Source organism: Danio rerio, chromosome 7, assembly GCF_049306965.1.
Source record: "Danio rerio strain Tuebingen ecotype United States chromosome 7, GRCz12tu, whole genome shotgun sequence".
In the NCBI taxonomy this organism is placed as follows: Eukaryota; Metazoa; Chordata; class Actinopteri; order Cypriniformes; family Danionidae; genus Danio; species Danio rerio.
In genome coordinates, this window is record NC_133182.1 from 47,862,501 (window position 1) to 47,890,342 (window position 27,842).

A 27,842-nucleotide genomic window follows, 5' to 3' on the forward strand; every position below is an offset into this window, starting at 1 on the left:
TTTAACTTCATTGTTAAGAAATCACCACTCAATGGATATTTTTCCCCTTTTCCACAATGGACAGTTTGCTTTGTCCTTTCACCCGGAAATGTTGGAGTTGTTATTTTAAACCTGGAAGTCTTGCTTTATAGTGAGACATAACTTGCAAAGACACAACATCCTCTTCCTTAGGAGAAAAGGTGGTGACCGCCAATGTCTGGTAGTCTGGTGCTCCTCAAACAGCTGGGTTTGTGTCTGGTGTGTGAATGTTTGTGGACATGTCTGAAGTACAGGCTTGACAGTAGCATTGACCAAGAGGAGGAGAAGGACCAAACACAGAACGATTTAAGGGAGGGAAGAAGATGAGAAGGGGAAGGAGTAAAGCAGCTGTGCTGGGGCCATATGCCAGCCCCTCAGAAGAAGGTAAGGTCTGTTTCTTCACATATCCCTGGCTGAACATCAGAAGGTGGTCACTGGCCACGCCACACACCCAACTAGTCAGTTTGATTTAATGAGAGGACCTTGGGATGTCACCGTCTGGCCAGAGAGGGGAAAAAGAACAAAAAAAAGAGAGAAAAAGTGACATGCTCAAGTGATCCAGCAACCTGGTTAACTGACAGATACATGCCAAAAGCCCTATGACCAGTTTAGAGAAATAGGAAAAGATCTCTCACCTTGTTGGATCGGTACATGGTTGTAGAATAAATGTGAGATACGAAGGAGAGACGGAATAAAGAAGACTGCTAATGACAGCTAGAGTGAGAATGGCTGTGGTGTCTGGCACAGGAAACTGTGCGTGTGGCAAGGTTTTAATGATGCATCTGCTCATGTCAAATGATTCTGGACACATGGCAAACCCTTGACTGCTGGAAGCTTTGATGTCATCACACACACACACACACACATATACACAAACGCATGCTGGCACACACTTATTTTTTTCCACATAGAGACACACACACATGCTCTTGCTCATGCATGCTGAGCTATGTACCGGGCACTGGTTCCACTTTGGCCCCCTCTGGTGCTGCGGTGGCTGATTTTAATGTCCCTGCCTAATGATCTGGCAGCCCTCGAAAGGTAAATGATAATTTGCCTTAAGTGGAGCCTTTAGGCAGAAAAGACATGTATTACTTTTTCCTTTTTCGAGTAAAAAATGACAATTTGATTTTTTTCAACATGGAGTTATTAACATTCTATGCACAGATTTCCTTTCAAATACTTTCTTTTCTGTTCGTGAAAGTGTCCCACCCTGTTCAGTCAAAATTCAGGAGTCTGACCAGATGATCTCTCATCAAGGAACAGCAGTGGTGACTGAAGAAGTTTCAGCTGAAGAGGGACTGCTGGAGACCACAGTAGGAACAGAGGGACTAAACACTGATTTTAGATAAGTCGTCCCCTCTGAAGACTCACTGTGTAATGGCTTTGTGAAACAAAGCTCACTGGAGGCTTTATACAGACATAGCTGGCAGAAATTAACTGGTGTTTCATCAGTCAAAAGAACTGTTGCTGCTGTCTACTGTTCCGCTGTCTTAGAAGAAGAAAGCAGTTTTCTGTATGCCACTTCTGGCATTTTTTCTTAATATACAACAGTTTGAAGCATCAGGTGGTCAGATAGCACTTTCTGTAATGATCTCAGTGGATATAGCTGTTTGTTTGGGAATGCTAGCCTCAAACAGTGCAGCTGACACAGTATATCAGAGTTTCTACAGCAGGTGCAATAGCTGCAGCAGCAGCAGGCTCTGATCCATTGAAGCAGTACAGGACTGAGATAAAAAGTCAGGTTGGCTCGAAGTGGTCAGGGTCCCTTCCCTGGTGTCTGGTAATTGGTTATGGTAAACTGGAGTTCAGGGCTTGCTTTTGCCTTACTGGTAATGGGAGATGAGAGCTAAGGCCTTTTGGCAGTGGCTGATTGCCACAGACTATTTGGAAGGTTACAGGCACGTGGACGCCCTCTTTCTTTCACAGGATCCTCCCTTTCTGTCCCCGCTGAGGGTATTATAAGCAGCCAGATGCTCCAGTATCTGTCCTGAGGGAATGGAGGTTAACCGCTGGCTTGAGTGTTTTTCACCAAAGGCGCGAGAATGGGAGGTATCCTTTCTCCGTTCATCTTCCTCGCATCTGCGTCTCTTGTGCCTTTCTATCACTTTCCTCATCTTTAGATGGTCAAACAGTGTGCCGTTAAAGATCTCTTACTCTTTTGCTGGTTAATGACCAAATTTGCCACTTAAAAGATGATGTTTTAGACCTTTTTATTTCTCTTAAGGTTGGAGCTTTAACGATAATGCGGCTTTTTAGCGATCATAGCGTAAAGTGAGAGCGGAAATGTGATTCTGAGACATTAGGTGTTAATGCAGTGGTTTCGCTACAGCAAAGAATATTAGCTGTTTGATCTTTGAGTGATTCTTCAATAGGGGAGCCCCAGGTGCTGCGCCTTAGGAAACATCTGAAATGGTTAAGAGCACTCTCTCTTTACTGTAATGGAGTAAAAAGACTGGATATCGTATGTGCATTTGGAATATAAAATTCCTCTAGGAGCACAGACTAACTGGAATGTAACATTAACTCATAGCTTGCACTCAAGAAGATTTGACTGGTAAAGGCATTTTCAGTTGGGAAAACAGAGGTCTTGTAGCCCAGGCGCCATAGAGTTTTGTTTTTTTTTTGTCTGGATGCAGAGTAGACTATACCTCATTTTGTTGCTTTTACTTCCTTAGTTCTTGCTTCACCATTTCCTTCATATCTCAATGGACTTGCACCCATCTGCTAGCCTGCTAACTCATCCTATTCTTCATCTGCATGTCCTGATGAAAGCTCATTAACACTTCTCAATGAGGGAGACTTGTCCTCCTAAAACTAACCCTGAGCGGTCTCTATTAAGATCATGTGGACACATGGTTTTTTCATGGCCTGCGATTCTGTCTCTTTATTTCCAGACTGTGACTAACGGTAATAAAGAAGACCACTTCTTTGAAATGTTGTTATTCTTTTTCAGCAGCAATCTTTGATTCTCCAGGCAAGCCATCCCACTAGTGCACAGCTGCTTGCTTGGCTTGTTGTTTTTGGCACAGCTTTGGTGTTAGCATGCCCGCTACCGGTTTTGTATAGTACACACTGAAGCCCCGGCACTTAAAAAAAAGAACTCAACTAGCTGCCACCAAACCAACATTTTAAAAGGACAGGACACTTGACGGAGCAAGCAAGTTGCAAGTGAGTGCTGTGCAAAACTGGGAGACCTCTTTCTAAGAACACAAAGACCCCAAGGTTACCTGGAACAGCCACTGATCCTGTTCCAAGATCTGAATTCCTCTTTCATGCCATTCCATTCCTCAACACTTCATGTCTGCCAGGTGCGGTTTGCCTGACCTTGGCAGTTTATTGAGATTATATGTTTACCAGCTCCTCTTGATAAATGCTGTCTTGTCTCCTCTTCCCTATCTCTCACATTCCCACAACAATACCGCATTATTCCCCAGCCGTGCGTCTCTCCTTCACTGGATTACCCTGAGGATGGATATGCCAGAAGTGGAGTAAGCTAATAGCTTTGAGTAACACACAGCCAAAGAATATGTGTGTGTTTGTGTAGTGCATGAGGGAGTGAGAGAACATGTTTGTGCTCGGCCCATGGTTGGTCCAACAGATGTCAGTCATACGTTTTTGATAGGATCTCAGTGAGAGTTCACACAGTATGGCAAAATTGTTGATTAATATGGTGCCAGACAAGTTTTCATTTTTGGCTGAAGTTAGTCTTAACTATAGTGCTGTTGAATAGCATTCATTTATTGAAAAGAAGTAGTGCCTATACTTTCCTGGTTACAGTTTACATTTCATTTAACTACCAGTAATAATTAATTACTACTGTACTTACAGGGTTAGAATGTGTGTTAGGTTTAGTGTTAAGCCCCTGTCAGATCACATGATTTTTATTGTCGGTAATGAAAGTCACTATGTCAGATTATGCAATTTTATCTTTATAAAATCTTGACTTGTTGTGAGTAACAAATGTGCCAGACTACACATTCCATCACGATCAGTTATTCCATGATATCTATGTCAAGCGTTTTTTTTTTTTTTTTCCCAAAGCAGTCACAAGTGTTGCTATAACAAAAATTTTTTTCATTAATTTCAATGTGTTTTAGCTTATGTCAATCTCAATAAATGCTGATGCTTGCTGACAACTAGGCTACATTATTTAAGGGCATTCGTTATGACATTGGTAGGAAGAACTACATATTTCCTTTTTAATATTAAGATATTTTTTTTATCTAAAAGTATTTTTTACAGCCATGGGCTGCCTATTAAACACATCCTCACCTAAACTTGCTGTGAGTGAGAAAGAGAAAATGAAAGCACATCAGCAGCAAAGAAAAATCAGATGCTCAAGACTCAAGACAAATAATGACATTAAAATATTTGCAGAACGGACCGGAACAAATCATCTACCAGTACAGTTGAGTAGTGGATTGGCACAACCAAAAAATAATTCATATATTTTTTAGGAAAAGAACTTTTTGAAACAAATTTAGTTTAATATAATTTGTATCTTAATTGTAATGTATTTTTTTTTGTTAGTTATCTACTAGATAAACAAGAATAGTGAATAACATCTGAGGCGAAGTGCTTCAAAACCAGTCCGCTATATGCTTTAGCACCAAAGCACAAACTGGTTTGTTAAATAAAATAAAATCTAGCCTAAATAAAATTACATTGAAATATTTACAGTTTCTTATATTATTTAATAATAATAATAATAATTAAAAAAATGCTATTTAACATATTAAACTTTTCATTTTTAGTGACAAAATAATCCATTGCCTGTGAGTTTCAATTTAATACTTTTAATCAAGTAATATGAATAAGCAAGATGCGCTTTTACAATGTATTAGCAGCACTGAATGTGTTTCTAGATTACCTTGGAAGAACAAACTCAGTTGAAAGGCTGAGAGAACTCAGAAAGTTGTTGTGACAATTGAGATGTCTGCATATTTGTGATCTTATATTGATTGATCTTATCCATCCGAGACCCACAAATAAATATGCAGCCTATTTTATGATTATCTGACCCACATATTAACATCAGCACCTGCTAATATAACTGATAAATGTTGTGCTCCTATTGTCCACTGTCACCCACGTGATGGTACTCGCAGTGAAGGTTGGAGAAAAAATTAAACATGCTAGACTTTCTGTAATGTAATGTAATGTATTTATATAGAACATTTATCGTGTATGGCCAAACACCCAAATCACTTCACAACCGTGAGGGGGGTCTCTCCACACTACCACCAGTGTGCAGCATCCACTTGGATGATGTGACGGCAGCCACAAGACAACGGCGCCAGTGTACTCACCACACGCCAGCTATACAGGTGTAGTGGAGAATCAGTAATAGAGCCAATTCAGCGGATGGGGATGATTGGGAGGCCATGATGGGTAAGAGCCTAGAGGGAATTTGGCCAGGACATCGGGGTTGCACCCTTATTCTTTACGAGAAGCGCCATGGGATTTTTAATTACAAGAGACAGTCAGGACCTCTGTTTAATGTCTCATCCGAAAGACGGATGCAATGGTATCGTGAGGCATCGCCGACATGGTATCGGTTGTCATGAACTATGCCACATTATACAAGAAGAAATGAGTGAATCTTGTGTCACGAATCCCAGTTGTCATTTATGACTCCCCACGACACCCAATGTGATCTGACTAGGACTAGTTACATGTATTTATGCATAATCAATTCTAATTACGATTGTAAGTACATGGAACATCTGTAACGGGGACACCTCAAAATAAAGTGTTACTGTTGTGTCTCATACGTTAATTGTCCAAAAAGGTCAACCAGTTCAGCAAGCCGTTAGGTTTGTTTTAAACTGTAATTGTAAGTTTCACATTGTCTGGGTTGTGTGAGGTGCTGTCGGTTCTAACATTACATCATGTCTTTTCTTGCTGTTAAGTGTAGATCGGTCAATATGGTTAAAAAAGCTGAGCTAACACCTAAATGCTTTAGGATTGATATTTGGGTCTGGCTTCCTGTCTCACGCTTTTTTGCTCAGAGCCAGATGTGAATGTAATGTTTTTACCTTTTTCTTCCTTACACAAGGAGTGATATTAGACAAACAGGATGTTGTGTTTTAACTTGATCATTGGTAGGTTTGTCCTGTGTTTCATTCACCTGCGTGTACGAGTGGCAGTATTTAGCTGTGTTCTGCTCCTGTGCCGTGATATTGTTGCTGGCAAATATGTGATGTGGGGGGTGGGAGTTTTTGTGTGTGTTTGTATTTATGTGTGTGTGTGTGTGCGTGTGTGTACGTTGGCGAGGACAGGGGGAGAGGGGCACGGTTACCACGGAAATGGATGTGTTGGCCTCATCAGAGGGCTCCCAGCTGGTGTGGGTTCGGAAGCTCGTCTTGGCAAGCGAACGGTCAGGGGGGAGTTTGCATCTGTGCAGCCTTGGCGCTCAGCTGGAGGGGGTTGGGGAGGTTTGGGGCATCTTTCCCCCCACACGTCAGGTTTTAAAGGGGACCCACCCACTGCCACCACACAATCCCACTGGTCTTTACACTGGGATCCATAGAGTTGTCCACTGTTGTTCCTCTTAGTGGTGTCAGTGTCCCTCTTTTGTCTTCTCTTGCTCTTCTGTAGATGTACTATCAGCACATTTTCTCTCTCCTTTTCCATCTTCCTTTTACTTATTTCTTGTGTCCTCAATTCTTACACCTTTCCCTGCTCCGTTTTCCATCTGCAGCTGGAGCCTCTGTCCTACAAATGTTTCTCTTAAATTCATTAAATTTGGGATTGTGTGACTTGCATTTTGGGCCTTACTTTTCTGTCTTTCTCTGTCTAGTATATATAGAAACAGCAGTCATTCTACAGGTGTTTAGAGATTTGACCTATTGATCTTTGCCCCTTAGAGTGTGTTGTGCAGTTGTTTAAGGCTTGTGTAAACAGACTGAGAGTTGTTGAGACATTTGACCTCTGACCTCACAATGGGAAGCAGTGTGTGAGCTGGTACAAAGGTCAGTGATCTAATTATCATGTATTGTCCTTGCCCGTGTGCTTAATTCTCACTGTTTAGTAATGACAATGACAAATTAACTTTTTAAACTTTTATGCTATCAGATGCCCAGCATTAAATAAGCTAGTGCTATTAGAGACAATCGATAATAAACCAATAATTTATTAGTAAAATTATTAATACTAGTAATAATTATTGTAATAATAAAACAATGTACTGGATAAGTTGGTGGTTCATTCTGCTATGGTGACCCCTGATTATTAAAGAGATTAAAAATACATTAATAATAATAATAATAATAATAATAATAATAATAATAATAATAATAATAATAATAGTAATAATAATAATAAAATGTTGTAAATAATTATTAATAGAATGTACAGCATAATGTAATTTATTTAGTGAATTAATTGCCATAATAACTGTCTGGGGTAGACATCGATTTAAAAAAAAAGCATGAAGGTAAATATCTCTTAGTTAAAAAAATAATTTAGAGCAAACCAAAATGGATTTGTAGGGATCTAATTATTGCACATTTATAAAAGAAAATTTCTTGCACAGCTGCCTACTGTATATATGCAATGATGGACCAGAAGACTGAGCATGCTGAGCATTTGCAGCTTTGATTAACAGTGTTAGGAAACAGGCAACAGGTCAAATAGACAGGCAACAGGTCAAATTCAGACTACAATCACAAGTCATGGGACAGGTAATAGGTCAGGTCAAGCAACAACAATCAAAACAGGTTAGGGTCTGGGCAGGCAGTGAATAATCAAAGTACAGAGTCACAACAATAAAACAATCCAGATGGAGAAAAAAAATGCTCAGAAATATTCAACAAGGCAAAACAAGTATTTGCAATGACAGTGGCTGGGTTTGAAATGGCATATTTGCTTGCTGCTTTCTGGCTACTATTTTTTAGGAATAGTGTGTAAGGCATTATACATTGTGCAGTTTTTAAAGGGTAGTGTGCTGCGATGTTGTATCATGACATGCATGCACAGAATGTTAATGCAGCACAACTAAATTAAACTAAATTGAACTTTAAATCTGACATCTGGACTTTACTAGAACTATGTCAAGCTGCTTTGACAAAATCTACATTGTAAAAAGCACTATATAAATAATCATGAATTGAATTGAATATTTTGAAGTGTTACGGCAGATATACAAAATCAAGTCAAGTTTAACAAATAAGCAATAATCCTTACAAACTTCTCCAAGCATTCACTTTTTCATCAAGCAGTCTAAAAAGTTAGCAGGGGCAGCAGGGTGGCTCAGTTGTTAGCACTGTTGCCTCACAGCAAGCAAGTTGTGGTTAAAGTACCGGTTGCATTTCTGTGTGGAGTTTCCATGTTCTCCCCATGTTTGTGTGGGTTTCCTCTGTGTTCTCTGGTTTGCCCCACGGTCCAAAGGCATGCGGTGTAGGTGAATTGGGTAAACAGAATTAGCCTTCGTGTATGAGTGTGCGTGAATGAGAGTGTATGAGTGTTTCCCAGCATGGTGCTTGGTTGCAGCTGGAAGTGCATCCTCTGCATAAAACATATGCCTGAGTTATTGTCGGTTCATTTTGCTGTGGCGACCCCTAATAAATCAGGAATTAAGTCGAAGGACAGTGAGTGAGTGTTTAAGCAGAAATAGGCTATAATGTTGTAGTGATTTGTCCACCGAGTCGTATTGTACATGCGTGCCTATGGATGAGTCATGTATCTCTTTTGTCTTTATCAGAATCAAAATCCAAAACCTGAATATACATAGATTTTAGAAATCACTTGGTTTCAAGTAAATGAAAGAACTATACAAATCATGATATCATGCTACTAACAGTGTAGTGATTTGGAAAACAGCTACAAAAAATATCTTGCCTTATTATTAATGTCTTACATTTATACATTTTCTTTGCCGCTGCTTCCAAACACTTCATACACCAATATTTTTGAAGATGAAACTTATCTTTCCCGGTGAGAAACATTGAATAGTGTTTATTGTATTTTACATACTGCCAATATATTACTAGTTGCAAGGTAGTATGTAATTCAAATGCAATTTGTGTACTGATTTGAGCTGTTATTTAGCAGATTCTGGAAAATATAGTAGCTCATCCGGGTATTCAATGCATACAGAAAGTTTGCATACTATGCACAACATACATACTGGATAGTGCAGAAATAGTAAGAGTAGTATGATAGTATGGCATTTCAAACAGCCTGGGTGTTTGTGTGGAGCTTATGTGTGTGTGATGAGCTGCAGGTGTTGTGCAATCAGTTCTAGTAATGTAGACTTCTGGGAGGTATAGTTCTAATTGAAGAGTGTCAAAACTCAGCTGAGGTTTCTCTCTGGTGGTGTGGAGGAGTTGGCGTGAGAGTCTCACTTCTGGCAGAGTCTCTTCTCTGCAAAGGTCCTGAAATTAAGATATTTATGTTTTTTGGAAGTTTTCTGTGTGTACGCGGTCAATGATTTTCCTCTCATAAACCCTGGGTCATTCTTCCAGGCCTTACCTTTCCCAATTCACAAGGTACTGGAGTATGTTGCCCTTAAATTGAGCAATTCTCAAACCTGGGACTCCTCCTCACTGTCAACTAGGATAGGTGGAGAATTATGGTCAATGAATCCTAGATCTCACTCCAGCTGTTTCAAAAGTGACACAAGCTGCGTCCCAAATCGCATACTTATGCACTATTCTACGCCATTTTGTAGTATAAATAGTGTAAGTAGTGTGTTCACACTGAAAACTATAAAAATAATAAGTGCACTTTAATTTCCCGGATGATGCACTCATTCAGCCGCTAAAATGAAGTGTGGAATGATGGACACTTCACGCACTCAACGACCGCAGGTTTGCTTACGTAGCGGAAGAGGCGGAGCTATCGGACGCACATGTTGAATAACTTTATTTATTTTGGATGGTGAGAACAAAATTCTTCTACGAGAGTGATTATAGTGCCTCCCGATGGTGAATTCGGCAACACTCACGGCAGGTAATATTTGATAATTCGGTCGTTTATTTCACTGATTTGGCAAATGTCAAACGTCATCAGGGAAACGGTTTGAATTTCCGCTTAGTAAAAAAACATTAGTGTGCCATTTGGGACGCCACTATATACATGTACTATCCTGTTGAGTGTGTAAGTGCATAAGTACATAGTGCATGAGTGCATAGTGTATAGTGTGCCATTTGGGACGCAGCTACACACTCACCAGCCACTTTATTAGGTACACCTGTCCTACTGCTTGTTAACGCAAATTTCTAATCAGCCAATCACATGGCTGCAACTGCATTTAGGCATGTAGACATGGGCTGTTTCTCAATATGCGTTCTTCAGCGGTCTTGCGTCCTCGTGTTCTCGTGCAACGTCATCATCAGCTGCCTAAGTTCAGTTCCAACCTAAGACCGCAAGTACGGAGGACGCGTGAAACTTCCCGGATTTGATCTTGATATCAAGGACGCACTGATGCAGACTTGAGCAGCGAACTTGCTCTGGAAGTCCCAGAAGTCATTGCGACTAGAGGTGGAAAGCGCAGCATTTTATTTAGATTTATTATTAAAGTTCAGAGATATCGCTTATTTACCTCAGGAGTTTCCCTAAATGAAACGATAAAAATAAACATTAACATGGATATCTTAATAAAGGAATAAACACATTAAGGGTTGTTTGTTTGCTGAAATTCGTATTAAAATCTGTTTTATTTATATTGTGCAGAGTATATTTATAATGTTTTTATGCAAAGTATATATTTTGAAGAGGGGGGAAACAATAAATCGTTGTATGAATGCTGTAATGTTTAAATAATTTACTATTTAAAACGCTTGAAGGTCATGTGACCATCAGGAAGAACGCAGCATCCTATTTCTCAAAGGACGCGTTCTCTGCCCTCGCAGTCTCCTGAGTTTGTTCTACCGAGGACACCTGGCACGACTGCTCTCCACAAGAACGCAAGTCCGTTCTCTATGTTTTTGGAATTGAGAAACAGCTATGGTCAAGACAATCTGCTGCAGTTCAAACCAAGAAGAAGAAAGGTGTTTTAAGTGACTTTGAACGTGGCATGGTTGTTGGTGTCAGACGGGCTTTTCTAAGTATTTCAGAAACTGCTGATCTACTGGGATTTTCACGCACAACCATCTCTAGTGTTTACAGAGAATAGTCTGAAAAAGAGCAAATATTCAGTGAGCGGCAGTTCTGTGGGAGAAAATGCCAGAGGTCAGCGGAGAATGGCCAGGCTGGTTCAAGCTGATAGAAAGGCAACAGTAACTCCAATAACTACTTGTTACAACCGAGGTGTGCAGAAGAGCATCTCTGAATGTACAAAATGTTGAACCTTGAGGCAGATGGGCTACAACAGCAGAAGGCCACACTGGATGCCACTACTGTCAGCTAAGAACAGGAAACTGAGGTTACAATTCGCACGGGCTCACCAAAATTAGACAATAGAACATTGGAAAAACGTTGTCTGGTCTGATGAGTCTCGATTTGTGCTGCGACATGCGGATGGTAGGGTCAGAATTTGGCATCAACATCAAGAAAGCATGGATCCATCATGCCTTGTATCAACAGTTCAGGCTGCTGGTGGTGTAATGATGTGGGGGATATTTTATTGGCACACTTTGGGCCCATTTGTACCGATTAAGCATTGTGTCAATGCCACAGCCTACCTGAGTATTGTTGCTAACCATGTCCATCCCTTACATACCATAGTGTATCTTCTTATGGCTACCTGTCATTACACACCATGTCATAAAGTGTGAATCATCTCAGATTCATTTCTTGAACATGACAATGAGTTCACTGTACTCAAATGGCCACAGTCACCAGGCTCCATCCAATAGAGCATCTTTAGAATGTGGTGGAACGGGAGATTCGCATCATGAATGTGCAGCCGACAAATCTGTCAATATGAACCAACATTTTTGAGTAACATTTCCAGTACCTTGTTGAATCTATGCCACAAAGGATTAAGGCAGTTCTGAAGGCAAAAAGGTGGTCCAACCAAGTACTAGTAAGGTGTGCCTATTAAAATGGCCAGTGAGTTGTATGAAAAGTAGGAGAAATATGGTGGTTATCAGCCAATTCTAAAGTAAATGAAACCTGAGTAATTTGTTAAATATTTTGAAATGGTCCACATACCTAGAACTGAGTTTCTTGCTGGGGCATCTGAGCAGAATGTCTCTAGTAGATAGCCACACCTGCTAATTCAATGTTTTGATAGGGACGGAGGTTGAATTAAAATTCTTGTCATTTGATTGCTTAATGGAGATAAGTGTGAGCATGATTCCATACATCTTTCCTGTGCTGCGCAACCCAAAGCAGTCAGTGACAATACACATTTAGCCCAATACACAGTCCAGCCCGTTGGCTGCATTTTGAAGAGAATTCTGTGCCTACTCAGCACACATTAGGTATGTCTGTCTGACTAATTTTGACGACGATGATGATGAGGATGAGTTTATGATTTGTCCTTTCTGTTTGCCCATTAGATTGGTCATGGTAACCAGAGGTAAACTGCTGTTGACGTCAGGTTGTTTGACATATGCAGATCACACATGGGATGTAACCTGGTGACCTCTGTTGGATACAGAAACATCAGGAAAGGAGTAGAAACAAAAGATGTTGCAAAAAAATCTCTACCATTTTTGGTGGGAAGCTTGCCTAAGGCTATGAGTTGACAGGACAGGAGAAGCAGTTGATAATGGTAAGGGTTGTAGTGTGACCTTGGGAGATCGGGAGGTTGGTGATGGAACCAGGGTCATTTAGGTACCAGTAGGGGTTGTAGGGTACCAGCAGGGAGTTGTCATGTTTAGTCATGTTGCTGGCAATACAGTCCCTGACAAGTTTTATAGTGTACGTGGTCATAATTGGCCATCAGAGTTGGTTACTGAGAAGCTGTAAATTGGTGAAGATACCTGGATGCCCAGAGCTGTGGTTGGCGTGAACTTGATGAGCTTGTAAGTTAGAAAAATCCCTGAGTTCATCTTCAAAGACTGTTTCATGGTTTAAGACTCTGGGTTGGAAAGTTGAACAATTCTGGGAGTGGGGGTGTGGTACTGGGTAACAGGTAATAATAGCACATTCAATGGAGCAATAAATTGGCATTTGAGAGGTTTTATGCTTGCTGAAAGCTTAGGCCAGATTGGAGTATTCACTAGAGATTTTGTGTTTCTTCTATGATGAAGGTGGAAGATACTGTACAGTTGATAGTTGTTGTGATAGCAGTCCTAAGAATGTAGGCTTTCGGGATATGTAGTTATAATAGGAGAGTGTCAAAACTCAGGTCAGGGTTCATTTGGTGGTGTGGATGATTGGAGCAGGTGTCTTACTTGTAACAATATATTTAGGTGTATATTTCCTCTATTCCTTTCTTTCTTTTTTGTCACATCCAAGGCTTACTTGTCCTTTAAGAAGAGACGACAGAAACTTACAGTGTCCCAAACCTGACGAGGGCTCAAAATACATTGCAAACATGAACATGTATAGGAGACTGGGAGAATCTGTCTGACTCGTCATAGTCATGTGCCTCTAGTTCCAGAGGTTCTGCCTGCCTGCTAGTATGTTGGGCTTTGAAACTTTCTCACAGTGACATTGGAGGGGACAAGGGCAGCTTTTGTTCATTTTCTTCTTGCCCGCATTTGCCTGCAATAGACAAGACCACATCTGTGTCCTGGCGTCTGCTGGCTTTGATTTTCTCAAATAAATAAAACACTCAAATGTATTATATTTGATTTTGTGTTGTCAAAATTAGTTTTCTCATTCTTTTTAATATTTTATAGTTGTGAAATTTCCAGGATGAAGTTTAAATAGTATTATTCAAATCCATATAATGTCCTGTGTCCTTTTCACATGTTTTTCTATAAAATGAAAAAATAAAAAAATCAACGCATTTTTCTAGATGTTTTACATGTGTAATAGTAATGGTTCTTTAGTACTTGAAGTATCTGGGCTCTGATGTCACTGTTTTCTCTCATCTTCTCTTGTCTTCCCTGTAGTGAGCAGCGTCTCACACACATTGACCTTTGACAGCTATCCTTTGCTCACAGGGCCGTCAGTGGCTTGCTGCAGCTTGGTACCGTGCTACATTAAAGGCTGATGCTGCTTCAGAAAAAAACTGAGTGATAGTGTGTGTGATAGTTCAATGAAGAGCAGGAAAAGGCAGGAGTTTATCAGTTAAACACTGCCTCAAATGCTCCAACACTGCGTTTGTTCATCCTCTGCTCTTATCTCATTTCCTACTTCAGCTTGTACCTCTCTAGTCATCATTTTTTCCCCACTGCTTCCCACTTCTTTCTTTCTTTCTTTCTTTCTTTCTTTCTTTCTTTCTTTCTTTCTTTCTTTCTTTCTTTCTTTCTTTCTTTCTTTCTTTCTTTCTTTCTTTCTTTCTTTCTTTCTTTCTTTTCCATCCATCCATCCATTCTTCCTTCCTTCCTTCCTTCCTTCCTTCCTTCCTTCCTTCCTTCCTTCCTTCCTTCCTTCCTTCCTTCCTTTATATGTACAAATTTATGCTCCTTTCAACAAATCTTCTGCTTTTCCGTCAATGCATGCATCCTACCAACCATCCTTCCTTCCTTCCTTCCTTCCTTCCTTCCTTCCTTCCTTCCATCCATCCATCCATCCATCCATCCATCCATCCATCCATCCATCCATCCATCCTTCTTTCTTTCTTTCTTTCTTTCTTTCTTTCTTTCTTTCTTTCTTTCTTTCTTTCTTTCTTTCTTTCTGTCTTTCTTTCTTTCTTCAGCTTTTCCATCCATCCATCCATCCATCCATCCATTCATCCATCAGTCTATTCTTCTTTCCTTCCTTCCTTTTTTCTTTCTATGTACAAATTTATTCCTTTCAACAAATCTTCAGCTTTTCCATCCATCCATCCGTCCATCCATCCATCCATCCATCCATCCATCCATCCATCCATCCATCCATCCATCCATTCTTCCTTCCTTCCTTCCTTCCTTCCTTCCTTCTTTTTTCTCTTTCTATTTACAAATTTATGTTCCTTTTAACAAATATTCAGCTTTTTTCCATCCATCCATCCATCCATCCATCCATCCATCCATCCATCCATCCATCCATCCATCCATCCATCCATCCATCCATCCTTCTTTCTTTCTTTCTTTCTTTCTTTCTTTCTTTCTTTCTTTCTTTCTTTCTTTCTTTCTTTCTTTCTTTCTTTCTTTCTTTCTTTCTTTCTTTCTTTCTTTCTGTCTTTCTTTCTTTCTTCAGCTTTTCCATCCATCCATCCATCCATCCATCCATTCATCCATCAGTCTATTCTTCTTTCCTTCCTTCCTTTTTTCTTTCTATGTACAAATTTATTCCTTTCAACAAATCTTCAGCTTTTCCATCCATCCATCCGTCCATCCATCCATCCATCCATCCATCCATCCATCCATCCATCCATCCATCCATCCATCCATTCTTCCTTCCTTCCTTCCTTCCTTCCTTCCTTCCTTCCTTCCTTCCTTCCTTCCTTCCTTCTTTTTTCTCTTTCTATTTACAAATTTATGTTCCTTTTAACAAATATTCAGCTTTTTTCCATCCATCCATCCATCCATCCATCCATCCATCCATCCATCCATCCATCCATCCATCCATCCATCCATCCATCCATCCATCCATCCATCCATCCATCCATCCATCCATCCATCCATCCATCCATCCTTTCTTTCTTTCTTTCTTTCTTTCTTTCTTTCTTTCTTTCTTTCTTTCTTTCTTTCTTTCTTTCTTTCTTTCTTTCTTTCTTTCTTTCTTTCTTTCTTTCTTTCTTTCTTTCTTTCTTTACTTGAACTCTTTCACACCCCTCTGCCCTTTTTCTGCACAGCTGTCCTGGGGCATTATACCATGTTCAACAGCATGTTACTGCCTTGTTTTATGTTCACCCCCTAGCAACATAGTCAGCGCTCTGGACGGGATAGCGATGCCTGCTGAAATGCTACAGATATAAAAACAGTTACACATGTAGCAACCTAGTGATCTACATTTGTGTTGAGCTATAATAAAATGAGTCCCAAGCTAGATTTTCTCATATGTCAAATATGCAACATTCATTCGATTGTCTTTTTTTTTTGTAGTTTTGAAATGCTCAGCTGCATAGAAGCTTATTTGCATGCAATATGTCTGTCTTCTTTTTTCATCTTTCGTTACCTTTGCACACCGGTTTGCTCTCTCACCCCTCCTTTCTCTCTTTCTCTCTCTACCTCCAAGCTGATCTAATGATTCATGGAGCTACATCGAGCTGCTTGTCGGAGATCAATCATCTTGGTCGGAGCGTTCTGCCGATTGTTTGAGTAGGGGGCCATTAGAGAGAACTGTTTGGAAGTGTTTTGTGAACCTAAGCTGCTTCAAAGGTCAGAGAATCAGAAAAAAACAGAGTCTTTCTGAAAAGTGCTGCAGTGTGTGTGTGTGCGCGAAAGAGAGAGAGGCCTTGTCAGCCTCGTTGTGACTCCGCTGCCCTTTGTTAGTATGAATGCTTAAACAGCTCGCCACGAGCTCAGAACCCGAGATAAATAATTTCCACTGTCTGTCATGCCGATCTGAAATATGCACGGCTACAGCTCGGGCGGAAAGATGAGACAAAAGGAGAGGAGAGGAGAGGTGAGCTGAAAAAGCTGGCATGGAGAGCGGGCGCACATAAGAAGGCTGTTTTATGTGGCTTGTCAATACCTACTAATGAGAATCTCCACTGTGATTTGCATTGTACAGTCTGAATCCAACATATCGCTAACATGTCATAAACTTCTGTGAACGGCGGCTCTTGAAAGTCTCAGAGTTCAGTGCTCGGGAAGTTTGTCAAAGCTGTTATAATTTTTCCAACTTAGTCTTGTTATGTAGGAGCAGCAGTTTCGGCAGTTTCTGAACGTATTGCTGCAGTTTTATACAAAAGGGTCTACTTTAAAGATCATACAGCTTGATGACCTTGCGATTGTGCAATTTGAAACTGATTGCAGAGCAAGATTTGGCATTGCATGCAGTTTTTGGGACAAGTTAGGGAAACTTGTCCATGATTCACATGGAGTTAATGGGTGAAAACGACACAAGACTTCTAACTGATTAAAAGCAGTCAGATGTTTTTGTGATGCAAAGAGCCACTCGTTCTCTCTCTCTCTCTCTCTTTTTCCTGAGCAAAGTAAGTGGTGTTTGTCAGCTCGATACTCCAGAAATTAAAAAAGAATTAACCTTTTTTATTCTGCCTCTGTGGGCGCCAAACCTCAGCGTCATGTGTTTGATTGAAGAAGGCATGGCTGAGAATATGTACCCCCACCCTTGAACTTGCAGTGCCCTGGTAAAAAACCGAGGGGGTGGTGGCTGCAGGAAATGTTTACATGTGATAGCTGGTTTAAGACCCAGCAGTTTGCCAGTAATTGGGTAAGCTGGCACAGCGGTGAAGACCTTTTGTTGCACATTCGTCTTGAATCAAAACCACTTTTCCACACCACAAAAGGGGAGCTGAATTGAAATCAGCTGTATTTGGTTGATTTAAGACAGTTTCTATTTCATGGAACCGCATTTAAGGCAGCTGTAGCCTCACCATCGCGCGTCTGCTTGCCAGGCATCTCCACGCTGTCCAAGTCCCATTCACTAAATCATTTTAAGAGACTGAAATGTTTAAATGTCCCCTCAACAATGGAAGAGCTGTCTCACTGTCTATCAGGATTGGACAGCGCGCGCAGTTTATTGAAGTTCCTTATGAAATGAAGACGATCTGTGCTGATAATTATCTTATTTCCTGTTTGGCTGCTTGCTTGAAAAGTTAATGATGCTGCTATTTCAGACTTTTTTTTTCGGTTTATGTTTTTATATTTATTTATTTTTTGCCTCCCAGTTCTTGGGAAGAGCGAAAAGTAGGACGCTCACTTTGCAAGTATTGCACAACCCCACTTTCTTGTTTGTTATTTTTTTTTTCTTAAAGGCACAAATTATTTTAAAAATAAACAAACAAAAAAGCATTTCTTGACTGGAAGAATATTTAATTGTTTTTTGATTACTTAGGATATGGCCATGGGAATTCCTAGTTTTAAATATTTAAAGACATGCAATCCTGCATGAAGCCATATTTCAATTGGCGGTTAACTGCATTTTTTCCACGCTCAATAATTATTCTCTGAAAACAGTCTAAAAACATCAAATACATAAATATTTGAATTTCTGTTCAGCGGAGAGCATAAATTAGAGAGAACTCTCAGGGTATCTTTGGTCCTCACAGACATGCACACACACAGACAGCAGAGACACAGAGAGGGAGCCTTTGGCCAGAGGGTGGCAGCAGTGAGTAGCCCTCACCACAGAGGTCTGCCAGTCTGATTATAATTTATGATCCATTTCTATTATAGGTGGGGTGTGCAGAGATAGTTACAGTAATAATTATCGGAGTGAAGTGTTTCCTAGGCAACTGGAATCTTTTTTTTTCCCCTTTCCCATTCATGCGGGCGTAGCAAAAAGTGAATGTCTGTGTGTAACATGACATGGCTAGTAGGCCTGTGCTACCGCTATCGCCACTTCAGCTGCTGCGTGTGGTGGTTTCACTTTTTTCTTCTGCTGCGAGCTTCAGGCAGTACGTAGGCCCCACAGGCCAGAGCTGGACCACACACATGGAGCCTTTTTTCATTATTTTCTTCCTTTTTTTTCCTCCTTCTGCTGTTTCTTGCATATTTGCAAAGATTAATGTTTAATATGTCTTTCCTGCGAGTACAAAACAAGTAACTTGGCCAACAAAGTTATGATCACACAACCCACTTTTTTTTAAGCTAAATTAAAAAAGGAAGTCATGGTGGCGTAGTCGGTAGCTCCACCACCTCACAGCAAGAAGGTTGCAGGTTTGAGCCTCGGCTGGGTCAGTTGGCGTTTCTGTGTGGAGTTTGCATGTTCTCTCCGTGTTTGCGTGGGTTTCCTCCGGGTGCTTTAGTTTCCCCACCTTCCAAAGACATGTGCTATAGATGAATTGTGTAAGCTTAATTGTCCATAGTATATGTGTGTGAATGAGTGTGTATGGATGTTTCCCAGTGATGGGTTGCAGCTGGAAGGGCATCTGCTGCGTAAAACATATGCTGGATAAGATGGCTGTTCATTCCGCTGTGGCGACCCCAGATTAGTAAAGGGACTAATACGAAAAGAAAATCAATGAATGAATAAACAAATAAAAATATACAAGCCTTCGGCGCCAATAGCCTAGTAGTTAGTGCATTGACGCATGGCACTGAGGTGCTCGGAGCGACCCGATTTCGATTCCCGTCTCGATGGCCTTTGCTGATCCTTCCCCTATCTCTGCTCCCCACACTTTCCTGTCTCTATATCTCCACTGTCCTATCAATAAAGGTAGAAACTCCTAAAAAAATTAAAATAAATAAAAAATACAAGCCAGCGATTGTAAGAATTTCGTTAAGTAGACCACTCTTTCTAAGCTGCCTTTCCACTGCATATGACATTCGAACATGACTGTTGGAATACGCCCCCTTGTGGTAGGGGCATAGAACTTTCAGTTTTGTCATGCACCGGGCAGAAGCTGGGTTCTTGCGGTGTCCGAAATGAAGAAGTGCAAAAGCAAGAGCCATTATTCTCCGGCCGTTCTCCATGGTTGAATGAATGAGTGAATACTAGAAACTCATAGACTGCTAAAAGTTTTAGTGGGAATGTGGAGACAACATTAGAAAAAAACTATAACTCATTTATAAAAATATATTTTTTAATATAAACTTTTTTTATTTAAAAACAAACAAAAAAAAAAACAACAACAAAAAAAATCAATTTCTCATCTCATGTGCACAGACCTGCTTGGACAACACTGCAATACATCACATCCGGTTGACTGGTCGCATACGGTCTAGTCACAGGAGTTCAAATATTTCAGCAGATCTGCAGCTCAATTATGATCAGATTTTTACTCATACAGAGATGATTGGAGGATTCTTTCTTTCTTTCTTTCAAAAATGCTGTTGCTTCCAACATTTCTTCAAATTTTCCATCCATCCATATTTTCTTTCTTTCAACCAAAATTGTGTTTCTTTCAACAATTCTTCAGATTTTCCATCCATCCATCCATCCATCCATCCATCCATCCATCCATCCATCCATCCATCCATCCATCCATCCATCCATCCATCCATCCATCCATCCATCCATCCATCCATCCATCCATCCATCCATCCATCCATCCTTCTTTCCTTCCTTCCTTCCTTCCTTCCTTCCTTCCTTCCTTCCTTCCTTTCCTTCCTTCCTTCCCAGACTCTTTCTTAAGCCACCTTTCAGAAGTTTCAGTTTTGTTGTGCACCATGGGAGAGAAGCTGGATTCTCACGGTGTCCGAAATAAAGGAGTGCAAAAGCAAGAGCCATTATTCTCTGTCCATTCACCATGGTTAAATGAATGTATGAATGAATGAATACTAGATTCTCATAGATCTCTAAACATTTTGGAGCGAATGTAAAGACAACATAAAAAATTATGTATTTTTTATTAGAAATTTATGAATATAATTTTTTTTTTTTTAAATATAGACTTTTTTCTAATTCAAACTAGTATTTCTAATCTCGCGCGCACAGATTTGCTTGGACATCACTGGAATGCATTACATCTGGTTAAGCGGTTTCATACGGTCTAGTCGCAGAAGTTCAAATATTTTACAAGATCTGCAGCTCAAATCGGATCCAAATTTGCTGCATATGGAGATGATCGGAACTCCACACAGCTCCCAGACTACTCTCTATTCTTCACTGAAAATGAATGACTTCCAGTCTGTTGCCTGTTGTTTGTCGCATAGAGTGGAACGGCGGCTTTACGTTCTTTATGACTACAGATATTGCTCTGATTTTTCGGTATTTGTCTGTTTTCTTCAAGTTGGCAGTAGAAGAAGTGTTATCCCTGTCTTCACCTCAGCAGCCACGTCCTCTTGGGTCCTACACAAGCCCCTGCACAATTACAGGACAACCCTAATTCCTTATCATAAAAATCCAATGGTGTAATGTTGGAGGAATTGCCGTGTTGAGGCTAAACAATAGGGCTCGCACACTACGCTTTGTGTCATTAAACTCAGCATGCAAGCTTTGAAGTGTCCTTAATTCGGCCATGCTGTGCTTCTTCCACATGAAGTTATTGCAAGGATATGAAGAAAACCAAATGAGTGAGACAGGGAGACAAATAGAGATGTAGCCATCACCTTCACCATCAACCGCTTATTTTTTTTTACAGGTGTACTTCAGAGATTACTTAGACCCATTACCACAGTTATGGTTAGGCGGAGCACCAGAGCAATAGAGAAACAGTGGTTCTCCTGGTACTTCATAGGCAAGCCAGACGGCTGGCTCCGAACCTGAGCAGCACTCCCCTAGGGGCTCTAGTGTTCACATTTACCACAAAAATAATACACACTTGAAAAGTTTGCATTGCCAGGCAGTTGAGGATGTACGCTTAATTTCAGTCACATCATTTGAGTGGGAGGGAAAAATCAGTTAGTGGAGCTGAAACATTGTTTGAGATAAGATTATTTGAGAGGAGTTTTTGCTACTTTGATGTTAAAGACAATTATAGAAATTTGTCTTTTTTCATGCTTTACACACTATCCATGCTCACTTTATGAAAAAAGAGCAGCTTGAACATTCTGCTATGTATCATCTTTAGCAGATCATGTAGGTTTGAAAAGAACTAGCTGTACTTATTTGGATTACTAATTTATGTGTAATTAGACTATGACATATTTTTTTATTTCTGTCCAAACGGTCTGATTAAAGGTGCAGTAGGTGATCAGCCAAAATGATAGCCATTAGCATAATATCTCTCAAACACAGTCTCTCCCTTGCTATCCAAAGCCACGCCTCCTGATATCATGACCGCTCACATTAAAGATGACAGTAGACAACCCACTAGTTAATGTCATTCATCAGTTAGAAAACTTTACAGTACTTTATATTATTTTACATTTCTGAACAAAAAACTGTATTATATTTAGCACGTTTTCAGTTTTGTAGTAAGCAAAATAATGTTATATTGTGTAATATTTCATGCATGCAAGAATCACTGATCTCACTCTCTCATGTGCATTGTCCTAAAGCAACTACTGGTTACTTAGTGGTTGGCCGGTGGGGTGCAGGAATTACACTTATTACTATTTACATGCTATTTCAGGCCGAATATTCAGAGTAGCGTGGTAAACAGTATCGGGAGTGCATCACAGGATGTCATTGTTTAAAAATCAACCAATGTGAATATAAATCTGACTTAAAGCAGTAAAGCAGGCTAGGCGGAATAGCGCTATTTACTTCTGTTTAGTTGTTATAAATAAGGGTGCTAAATAAGGGTGCTTTCACATCTGTAGTTCGCTTCATTTGGTCCGGACCAAGCGCAATAAATGATACTTTGTTGCATTTTCTGCCATCTTTGGGTCGTTTTCACACCACATTGCTGGCTTTGGTCTGAAATAGTTGAAACGAACCAAAATGCAGTCATCTGACAAAATCCACATCTCTCATTGGCCAGATGTTGTTAGACATATTTCCTAAACTGCTTATTGATTGGTCAGAATTCACGTGCGGGAAAATGCCAGTGAACTCCCGAAGGTAAACAAAACCTTTTACTCTGGAGGGACGACTGCGCTGGCTGATTGTATCCCTGCTTTAGACAAACTATACATTACAAAAATGAAGCGCGGCCTCGGCTGGAAAACAGTGTTTAATGCATCACTCGTCACTTCAGGAGGAGCCGTGAGTTAATTTAGCTAAACTGCAACATGGTCATCTTGCGGAAATATTACCAACGATCCATCAGGTTATATTTTCCCCTCTCTCTCTCTCTGTTGGTAAAGCGCTGTCAACAAATATTTTTCCTCCATATCCCATAATGCACAGCGCATCGGCCTACGGCAGCTGAATTAGTCCAAAACGTGCAGTACTTTTTGCGGTTGGACCTGTTTTAGTACGGATCATATTCTCACCACAAACGAACCGCTCCAGGGTTCGTTTGAAAGCGTACCGAGACCACCTCTTCAAGCGGGTCTCGGTACTCTTATTTGGTCCGCTTTTGGTGCGCACTTGAGTACGATTGCTGCATTCTCACCTGCCCAAACGAACCGTACCAAAAGGGGAAACGAACTCTAGTGCGATTCAATCAAACTAAGTAAGGCAGGTGTGAAAGCACCCTAAAACTACATTATCGATGCTGTAAAAGGTCCCTTATGAAATTAAAAAATAGTGACATCAATCTTTCATCGGAAGATTTAAGTGGCTGAACAACACTCCTGTGCATATAACCCACCTACATCAGCTTTGTGTGACTGAAATAGCTTTAGAAATAAACATTACCTGTCTAAAAGAAATACTGCAGCCATGGTGTCGTCTGTCCTCCAGCGTGCAAAAGTAACTCCAATATTGATTCAGAATTTTAAAAAGTTTTGATTCAGAATTTGTTTTTACTGCTGTCACTCTCTGTCACTCTCTGAAAGTTCAGCTTAATCTGCTAACTGTTTTGGATCATGCTAGCTGGTTTCTAGCTGGTTTAAGATGGTCATTAAGCAGCACAAGCTGCTAGACCAGCTGTTAGACCAACAAACAAACCAGCTACCAGTAGTCATGCCAGATTAAGGTGGATTTTGGAACATAATAGTCAACCCTTTAATGACAAGGGCTTTAATAATATCATATTATTTTATGATTAACATGGCCAAAATAGTTTAGATGCTACTTCTTCGACAACAGTTATTTTTATTATTACTATACTATTACAGTGTGGCACGGTGACTCAGCGGCTGGGTCAGTTGGCATTTCTGTGTGGAGTTTGCATGTTCTCTCTGTGTTCACGTGGGTTTCCTCCACAGTTGAAAGACATGTGCTATAGGTGAATTGAATACGCTAAATTGGCCGTGCTTTATGAGTGTGAATGCGACAGTGAATGGATGTTTCCCAGCGCTGGGTTGTGGTTGGAATGTCATCTGCTGCATAAAACATATGTATATAGATAATTTTCTTAAGTTCAGTTTTTTTTTGCCAAAGAGTTATGCCCAAAAGCATATAAGGGAAGGCAGTGAAAGCGATAGAGTTTTTAACCAATGTGCTGTTGATTGGCACACCATATCTATTTTTGTGTGTGGGCATAATGTCATCTGTCAACTCCTTCAACATGATTTGTGTGGCAGTAGAAGCTTCACAGTAATTTTTTTTTTTTTTGATGGTGACAACCAATGTTGTGTATATTTTTAGAAACTATTTTTATTTAATAGTACATTTGAATTATAATAATTTAATTAGTCAATTATTTTATTTATTTACATTTAGTGAACTGCAACCAGTAACTTCATGCTTGCGTTGCTCACACACACCTTATGCATACATATAAGAGACAAGAAATTGAACACCATTCAGTGCCCTGATATACTGACAGTGATGCGCTTTTAATGAACATCTAGATGCTGTACACACTGCTAAAAGTGCCATTTAAATGAATTGGAGCTGCATGCTTTTCTCTTTGTAATATAAACACAACAATGACAAATTTGTGCTGCAGTTAAGGGTACATGCCCAAGCACGGTTGACCCCTAAATACTGGCTCATTGAGTGAGTTGTGTATGCTTCGTATACCGGGCCATGGCCTGGTTGGACGAAGTTGACCAGAGCATGGTTTAGTTGGGCATGGGTGCAGTACACATGCAGTGTGAGTGCAAAGCATGCCCAAGCATGAAACTAAAGATATGTTGTCACTTTTAAGGGACTGTTTGATATGAATGTATAACTCATTCTTGTTAATGAATGGGAGCGGTCATAGTTTATCAAAGTAAATCTGTTCATAAAAAAGTTTATAAAAATCTGAGTGTCAAATGCGGTTTATTTGTTTAGGTAAATATTCAGCCATGTGTTTGTGTTCCAAAATGACTCAAAATAATACACAACGATAAAACTAAAGCAATCTCCATTGTACTGAGAATGCTGCTCTTCCTGTTTTCATCTAAACAATCATATTGATGACGTAAGTGTGGTCAGGCTCGGAAAGTTAAAATGCAATGTGTGTCAGTGCATGAGTGGGGAGGGGGATAAATCGTGCCTGGGCTCAGTTCAAGGCAAATTGTGCCTGGTGTGAATATGCCCTAAGAATGAAATTATCCTTATTATTATAGTATTGAAACATTTGCACTGTTCAACATTGTGTTGGCAGACCATTTGACTATTTTTGATAGTGTGATTAAAGTGTATACTTAAGACTGGATATCAATTCAATTACCAACCACTTTATTATGTACACCTGTCCAACTGCGTGTTAAGGCAAATTTCTAATCAGCTAATCACATGGCAGCAACTCAATGCTTTTAGGCATGTAGACATGGTCAAGACGATCTGCTGCAGTTCAAACCGAGCACCAGAATGGGGAACAAAGGTGATTTAAGTGACTTTAAAAGTTGCATGGTTGTTGGTGCCAGACGGGCTGGTCTAACTATTTCAGAAACTGCTGATTTACTGGGATTTTCACACACAACCATCTCTAGGGTTTACAGAGAATGGTCCGAAAAAGAAAATATCCAGTGAGCGGCAGTGAGTGCCTTGTTGATGCCAGAGGTCAGAGGAGAAGGCCCGGACTAGTTCCAGCTGATAGAAAGGCAACAGTAACTCAAATAACCACTTGTTACAACTGAGGTATGCAGAAGAGCATCTCTGAATGCACAACACGTCAAACCTTGAAGTGGATTGGCTACAGCAGCAGAAGACCACACCGGGTACCACTACTGTCAGCTAAGAACAGGCATATGAGGCTACAAATCACACAGGCTCACCAAAATTGGACAATAGAACATTGAAAAGTCTCGATTTCTGCTGCGACATGTGGATAGTAGGGTCAGAATTCAGCAGCAACAACATTAAAGCATAGTTCCATGTAATGGTGGGCGGGATTTTTTTTGGCACACTTTGGGCTCATTAGTACTAATTGAGCATTCTGTCAATGTCACAGCCTGCCTGAGTATTGTTGCTGACCATGTCTATCCCATTATGACCACAGTGTACCCATCTTCTGATGGCTACTTCCAGCAGGGTAACGTGTCATGTCATAAAGTGCGAATCATCTTAGACTGATTTCATGAACATGACAATGAGTTCACTGTACTAAAATGGCCTCCACAGGCACCAGAACTCAATCTAATAGAGCAACTTTGGGATGTGGTGGAACAGGAGATTCGTATCATGGATGTGCAGCTGACAAATCTGCAGCAACTGCGTGATGCTTTCATGTCCATATGGGCCAAAATCTGTGAGGAATATTTCCAGTACCTTGTTTATGTTTAAGATTAAGGCAGTTCTACAGGCAAAAAGGGGTCCAAATATATATATATATATATATATATATATATATATATATATATATATATATATATATATATATATATATATATATATATATATATATATATACACACACACACACACTGAAAAGGGAGTTCTGTCTAAAATTGGGAGAGAAAACTTTAAAGAAACATTAATTTAGAAATTTAAACAACATAGAAGTCATTTAATTGTTTATTTGGCTGATTCTTTCAAAAAGGATGATTCATTCAGAGTCTGTTCTTAAATGCGTAAATGTGTCATTGAATCATGGAATTAATTCAAAACAATGAACTAATACATAACAAAACATCACTGTGTAGTTTTCAGAAAGATACTGATGATGGTTTATTTATGGTTTATTTATGGTATCATTACCAGTATTATAAGGGCTGGACGATTAATCAAAATGTCTGTACTCTCCAGCTACTGCTTTTAGTTATAGCAGCATTTAATACACAGAGCCATAGTTCACTGACTAGCTAGGCAAAAGATCATGGATGCTTTAATCAGAAATTTTGAAATCAAAGAGAATTATTCTGTGATTTGACAGCTGTCACGTGACTTCGCATTGACCTATGACTCTGTTGTTGCTGATCTGAAAGCACTATATAGTAATTTCACATAACTTGAGGATTTCAAATAAATAATTATGTTAGATGATAATTGTGTGTTTATTAGTTATGTTGAATCATTAAAGCTTGTTAAATCCTCTGCTCTCTTTGATATTCTCTTATTTGCGTCATATTTTACTTTCTCTGGCCTTTGGAGGAGAATTACCACTGATCACAGACCCATGTTTTTCTGACAAGATGTGCATAAGAATCACAGCTCTTGCTAAACCACGATTTCAATTTAATTTAAAGTAACTGCACAGCCCTAAGCTCTATTGTTTTCCATCAGGATAAAAAGCTACCCACGTTTTCATTGCAAAGAACTGCAAATGCTTTAATTAATTTGTTATTAAGTCACTGTTGATTCATTTAATTCAATTTTCGATTCTTGATTTAAATCCAAGTCTTTTTCTTTACTGAATTAGTCAATCAACCTTACATTTGCAACTGGAGTCAAGTAGCTTGATTCCTGCACATCTGCCCTGGACTAACTACCTGCCACTATAGGTTAAGCCTGGCTTAATCCTGCCAGATCCACATTCAAACACACACATTTGAATGTCATAGTTTGCAGGACATAGCTGACCCCCGCTTCAAAGTTAATGCTAAACAAGACCTTGTGGCCTCAGTCACTCCTGTGTCGCAGCAGGCAGTGTAATGGATCTTCTTCCAGACATCTGACGGGGACTCGGGAGGTGCAGGCTCTGTTTCGCCTTCTGCCCCAGAGCAGATTTTGTGGTGATGATGACGGTGGCTGGCATCAGTACCACTGGGAGTCTGAAACCGGATCTGCTACTCGCAAGGGGTTAAAAGCTGACGGGGCGGGCTCTCAGTACCCCCAGAGTGTGTCATTGATTGAGGCACTTGGCTGATATGTCACCACCAGGCACACAGATGGATGAAAACACAAACAGTGCAGCCGCAAACACCTTAACCGAAGCCTCGCTTATGCACATTTAC

General features: G+C 40.1%; 1 protein-coding gene across 14 annotated transcripts in view; it reads left to right on the forward strand.

Annotated features, from left to right (window-relative positions):
- znf536 (zinc finger protein 536) overlaps positions 1-27,842 on the forward strand; it is a 496,275-nt gene that overhangs the window by 39,950 nt on the left and 428,483 nt on the right. The window contains exon 1 of one of the 14 annotated variants that reach the window (XM_073907232.1): positions 217-402. The exons of 12 other annotated variants lie outside the window; for them this stretch is intronic. The gene's annotated coding sequence lies outside the window, so the exon portion shown is untranslated. Of the gene's footprint in view, positions 1-216; positions 403-27,842 lie in introns of those variants that run through there. One more of the 14 variants, XM_073907230.1, reaches the window with a different exon arrangement.